Here is a 6935-nt window from a genome sequence, read left to right as displayed (position 1 = left end):
GCTGACATTAGTATAAGACATTGTTCACTCTTTCATCGTCAAGTAATGGCAGAGCGGTGAAGCATCACACAGCAGCTTTGTGTTTTCCCCCTGCATTATACTGGACAGCTAACCCTGTTGTAGATTACAATCTGGATAACCCACTGTTATAAATACCCACGCCAACATTCATAAATTTAGCCTCATTTCAGTATGGAGCACACTTGGCTCAGAGTCAGAAGGTTGTGGGTTCAAGACCCACTTCAGGATTAGAGCACAAATAAGTCCAGGCTGACACTGCAGTGCGATACTGAGTGAGTGCTGCATTATCAGCCTAGACATATGTGCTCAAGTCCTTAAGTGGGTCTTGAACCCACAATCTTCCTCGGTTTAACATCTCATCTTTCGGATGAGATGTTAAACCAAAGCCCCCATCTGCCCTTGCAGATGCAACACAAAAGATCCCATGGCACCATTTCAAAGAAGAGCAGGGAGTTAACTCCGGGCTCCTGGCCAATATTTATCCCTTAATCTACGTGACAAAAAAATAAATTATCTGGTTATTATTCCATTGCTGTTTGTGGGAGCTTGTGGTGCAAATTTGGCTACTGCGTCTCCTGTTTTACAACAGTGATCACACTTTAAAAGTCCTCGATGGCTGTAAAGCGCTTTGAGATGTTCAGTGGTCAAGAAAGGCGCTACATAAATGCAAGTCTGTTTTCTTTTTCTCTTTGTCCTGTGTAAACTCTTTTGTTTTGAAAATGTGCCTCAATCTTGTCCATGTGTCTCCTGGCCACCAGCATCCCAGATTGATGACTTCAACATGAGCTTGGGTTAGGGTGCTTCCATTAGGCAGTGCCTTTCAGTATAAAGGTTCTGTACAGTACAAAGGTTGTAGACCAACTTATAAAAAAATATATATATATATAATATATTCCTTCCCATGATCTTCCATCTTGCTCCATTTGCAGGGAGATCATCATCTCACCCCCCTCCTCCAATCCGGAAAATGGGACAGCGTGATGGACCACAGTGTCATTGCAGTTCTGTGGTCAGCCAGTAGGGAGCAGAGTCCAACTGAGCCAGATTGATTGTGTTTGGGAGGTTTATTTTTAACTTTCTCCACAGGCAGAATCTGCTCCACTTTAAAATTTTCAGCCCCCATCAGGACAATCTGCAGGTCTTCACCCTGCTCATGTTGGAGGTGCATCCTTCGGTGCGATCCTATGAGAGATGGGACAGCGGGCGGGACACTGAAGCAGGAGGCCCAATAGAAGGGCTCGCAGGACTAGCTGGCCGGAGGGCCCCACTGGGAGAGGTGGGTGCTACTGATGCAGAGGGAGAGCGCAAGGGCGCCTCAAGATGGAGGCCCTGTCAAAAGGCTTTTGAGGGTTTATTAAGTATGAACACCCAGAGCTGTCAGGGCCAATGGTGTGAAGGGTGAAAGCCCCCTCAACAAGAATGCTTTTGGCCACAGTTGTTCCTGTCTCAGCCATGCGGCTCCACGATAGTGACATGGACAGCGGAGTCTGATGTCCCTCTGACCTCCCACCAGGAAGCTGCCTCCAATGGCCAGCTAGGCTCCTGAAACAGTGCAGGCCCTGCACACCTCCAGTAAGATCGCCTTGCTGCGCACAATTAAAGGTCAATTGGCCTTTCACATACCTTGATTGGCTACCCACTGTGGATAGCAACCAACCACTGCCAAAGGGAGCCTGCCACCAGGGAAAATTTCCTTGAGACAGGAACACCTTAGGCAGCCAACCTGACTCACCTCGGTCCGATTTTCCTCTCCCTGTCCCCCTTCCCCCAAAGCTGCCTCCACGGGGCTGGGAAGATACCATCCTACATCTCTCCTTCCCTTCCCTTTTTCTCCCTTCCTCTCCTGCCTCTCGCATGATGAGAATCTTTCTTCCTCACCACTCTCCATTCAGAGAGCTGTAAATCGACTCTGAGGGAAGGATGCCCCCTTTGGGCGGGGGTGAGCGGAAAACAGAGGTCAGGACCATTTCTGGGGTTCCGAACACGCCCCGAGGGGTAAGTCACCAGCGGCAATTTTCACTGGGGCACCCTCCCCATTGTGTGGCCTCAAGACGGGCTCGCTGTCCAATTTAGAACAATGGGCGGGTTTTCAAAGCTGGAGGCCCAGTCAGAGGTCTTCCGGCTTGAAAGGACCAGCAGGTTGCAATAGAGGGTAAGTAAGTGAGAGGGTGCTTCAAAATGGAGGCGTCCCCTCTCCAACTCTTTTAAACTTAAGCTAATAAGTAGAACTTGCTGCTGGGTGGTGGGTGGGGGAGGATTACCCCTCTACAGGGCAGCCTGCAGCTGCTTCCTTACCCGGGCAGGCAGGGAGAGCCTTTAAGCCTGCCAGGAGCACTGGCATTGTAGGCCTACCACTGGTAGGCTGTCTCCAGGCAATACATTGTAATACATTGTCCCCCCCCCGTCGCCTGCGGGAACCTGGAGGCCGATTGGAAAATCCCACTCGGCCTCCTTTAATTGGCCCCAATAGGTTCTTAATGATAGGCTGCATTTGGGCAGTAGGGCTGCTGTTCTTCCCACCCTGCCCCTACCCCCCCACCACAACCCCCCTCATTCCCACCTCAACACAAATAGTCCAGGGCCAGGATAGAGCTGGAGAACTGGCGAGCCACGTTCCCTTTTTTAGTGCCCACAAGCCCCGCTGGAAGCTCAAAATCCAGCCCTGAGATCCCAGTAAACTCTCCGAACCCAACAACCTGCCCCAACAGGAAGCAACGAACCCCAACTGCAACTTTCTAACTTGTCCTCTTTCTTTCCAGTTTCTCCCTCTCTTCCAGATCTCCTTTGGGTTACAATTCCAAAGGCACTGTTAGCCTCCCTTCCACTCAACCCGCACCCCTCCCACCCCCCTGCTCCTAGCCCATGTCTCACTCCGATGTAGATGGTAACTATTGGCAGGATTTTTGATCACTGGATCTAAGCGCGAGATCCACCCATACACACACTCCCCAATCAGGGGAACCAACACATTCCCACCTCCGGCAATCAGGACTGAAGCCCCCCCCGGGAATTGTTCCTGTTAACCCAAGGGGATAAGTAAGAGTGTTCTCTGATCTTCAGAGTTGCCTCTCAGCATCTGTGCAGGATTGAATAACGTGGATGAGTTTCCTAATCTCTTAAAGGGTGACAGCACAACAGAACTGACAGACAGTTAGAATCCAGTGTTTCTGCATCCTGTATTGTTCCATTTTTCTTCAACTGAAGGCTTTCAGACCGAGGCAGAGAGAAATGTTTAATCACTCATCTGAATGTTCCCGAATCAAACATTGTTTATAATATTCAAACCTTCTTTGATTGTGTTATGATCACCTCGTGAAAGATTTCTGCAATAAAAATATGTTGTTTAGGAAATAATTTTATGTTATTATAACAAGCAATTTGCCAAATAAGAATGTAATAACAGCTGTTTAAAAAAACTGTAAAATGTTGATACTGTCCCTCACGGAATCAGCACAGATTGTGTTTCTGCTGTTGGAATATTTTGTTGACTCTGTTAATGGGAAATAAAAATATATTACCTTGCAACAATGGCCTCGCTCTTTCAACAGGCACCAAGGTCATGAACTTTGAACCAAGTTTCCCATTGCCGTTCTCGGACTGAAAAAATATTCCAACCCCCCCCACCACCCCCACCGTTTACAAGTGACCTCAGAATCTTTTCCCCCCCACACATTCCTGACTTCTGTCCAACTCTTAATTTGATTTCCAAAACCTCAAGCTTAAAGATTCGGCTCTTTATCAACACTAGTTCATCGGCAAAATGTTTTCGACAAAGTTGTGGTGATTAAAGCCTTGGTTCAAGCAGGTCAGGAAGCATCGGAGAGAGAAACAGAGTTAACGCTTGACCTTTCATCAGAACTGGGAAAAGTCAGAGATGTAATAGGTTTTGAGCAAGGGGTGGGCGGGACAAGGACAAAAGGAAGGTCTGTGATAGGTGGAAGACAGGAGAGATTGAATGACATAACAAGAAATGGGAGCAGGAGTAGGCCATTCGGCCCCTCAAGCCTTCCTCACCATTCAGTAAGATCATGGCTGATCTGCCCCAGGCCTCAGCTCCTCTTTCGTGCCAGCTCCTTATAGCCCTCAACTCCCCGATATTTGAAAAATCTATCTACTTCCTCTTTAAATACTTTCAGTGATCTAGCCTCCACAACTCTCTGGGATAGAGAATTCCAGACATTACCCTCTGAGAGAAGAAATTCCTTCGCATCTCAGTTTTAAATGAGTGTCCCCTTATTCTGTAACTATGTCCCCTAGTTCGAGATTCCCCCACTAACGGAAACATCTCCTCAACATCTACCCTGTCAAGCCCCCTCAGAATCTTGTACGTTTCAATAAGATCACCCCTCATTCTTCTAAGCTCTAATGAATAAAGACCTAACCTGTTTAGCCGTAGTGGATAAGTCAACCCCTTCATCCCAGGAATCAGCCTAGTAAATCTCTTTTGAACTGCCTCCAATGCCAGTGTATCCTTTCTTAAATACGGGGACCAAAACTGTACACAGTACTCCAGGTACGGCTTCACCAACACCCTGTACAGTTATAACAAGACTTCCCTATTTTTAAACTCTAACCCCTTAGCAATACAGGCCAAAGTTCCATTTGCCTTCTTAATTACTTGCTGCACCTACATGCTAACTTATTGTGTTTCATGCACAAGAACACTCAGATCCCTCTGTGCTGCACATTTTTGGGGTCTCCATTTAAATAATAGTCTGCCTTTTGATTCTTCCTACCAGAGTGCACGATCTCACACTTTCCTACTTTAAACTTCATCTGCCCACTCACACAACCTGTCTATATCCTCTTGCAGATTCCTTATGTCCTCATCACAACATGCCCCCCCCGCCCCTGCCACCTATTTTTGTATCGTCAGCAAATTTGGATACATTACGCTGCCCCTCCTCCAAGTCATTAATATAGATGGTAAATAATTGAGGCCCTAGGACTGATCCTTGTGGCACTCCACTAGTTATGTCTTTCCAACCTAAAAAAGACCCATTAATCCCGACTCTCTGTCTTCTGTGTGTTAACCAATCCTCAATCCATGCTAATACATTACCCCCAACACCGTGAGTTCCTACCTTGTGCAATAACCTTTTATGTGGCACCTTATCGAATGCCTTCTGGAAATCCAAATACACTACATCTACCGGTTCCCCTTTATCAACTCTGTTTGTCGTATCCTCAAAGAACTCTAGCAAATTTGTCAAACATGATTTCCCTTTCACAAAACCATGTTGACTCTGTTTGATTGCATTAAGCTTTTCTAAATATCCTATTTCTTCCTTAATAATGGACTCTAGCATTTTCCCAATGACAGATGTTAGCTGACTGGCCTATAGTTTCCTGCTTTTTGTCTCCCTTCTTGAACAGGGGTGTCACATTAGCAGTTTTCTAATCCGCTGGGACCCTCCCGGAATCCAGTGATCCCGGAATCCAGTGAGTTCTGGAATATTTTGACCAATGCCTCCACTATCTCTGCAGCCACTTCCATTAAAACCCTTGGATGCAGGCCATCAGGTTCTGGTGACTTGTCTGCCTTTAGTCCCATTAGTTTGTCAAATACTTTGTCCCATGGGATAGAGACTGTTCCAAGATCTTTCCTCCCAGTAGCTCCTTGCTTATCTGATATCTTTGGGATGTTTATTGTGTTCCCCACTATGAAAACTGATGCAAGATATTGGTTTAAATTATCTGCCATTTCCCTATTCCCCATTATCAATTCTTCAGTCACATCCTCCAAAGGTCCCACGCTCACTTTAGCCACTCTCTATATACCCGTAGAAGCTTTTGCTGTGTGTTTTTATATTTGTTGCCAATTTACTTTGATAATCAATTTTCTCCCTCTTTATTAACTTTTTAGTCATCCGCTGCTGGTTCCTAAAAAAATCCCAATCCTCTAGTTTTCGTCACTTTGTATGCCTTAGATTTTGGATTGGATACTCTCCTTGACCACCTTTGTTCCACGGGTGGTTCATCCTTTTCATCGAGTCCTTATTTTTGATCGGGATAAATTTTTGCTGAGTGTTGTGAAATATCTGCTTAAATGTCTGCCACTGCTCATCCACTGACCTTCCCCTTAGTCTATTTTCCCAGCCCACTTTAGACAAACACTTTCTTCATACTTCTGTAATTGCCCTTATTTAAGTTGAGGACATTGGTTTGAGACCCAAGTTGCTTGCCCTCAAACTGAATTTGAAACCTCCAATGGTAGAGGGATTAAAATCAGAGAAGTTTAAGAGGCCAGAATTGCAGGAACGCAGAGATCCTAAAGAGTTGTAGGGTTGGAGGAGCTTACAGAGATAGGGAGCAGAGATGCCATGGAGGCATTTGAACAGGTGGATGAAAATTTTAATTTGATGCATTTACCAGACTAGGAACTAATGTATGTGAATGAGCATGTGGGCTATGGATGAATGTGGATTGGTGTGAGTAAGAACACAGGGAGCAGAATTTTGAAGCTGATGGAGAGTGGGAAAATGTCAAGAGAGCATTGGAACAGACACCCCTAAATCACAGTTTTACTGAATTTCTTTCCTGAAGATATTTTCTAGTTTTTTTTTTAAGATATCAAGAGCTATGGGGACAGTGTGAGGTAGATCAGCCATGATCTAGTTGAATGGCAGAACAGGCTCGAGGAGCTGAATGGCCTACTCCTATTTCCTATGTTCCTATCACAAGAAATGATCAGAAGGGAGTAAAATCAGAAAATGCTGGAAATACTCAGCAGCATTTGTCACCATCTGTCGAGAGAGAGAGTTAACGTTTCAAGTAGATGACATTTGGTTAGAACATGAAACAAGCTGAAAGGGGTGACTTTGGAGTGACACACTGCGGGGCGGAAGTGACATTTTGGGTGGTGACACTCACGGCCGGAAGTGACGATTTAGGCTGTGCCTGCGGGGCGGAAG

This window comes from Cetorhinus maximus, chromosome 12, assembly GCF_964194155.1.
Source record: "Cetorhinus maximus chromosome 12, sCetMax3.hap1.1, whole genome shotgun sequence".
NCBI lineage: Eukaryota > Metazoa > Chordata > Chondrichthyes > Lamniformes > Cetorhinidae > Cetorhinus > Cetorhinus maximus.
The sequence above is the reverse complement of the archived record's forward strand: the minus strand, read 5'-3'. Positions refer to the sequence as shown.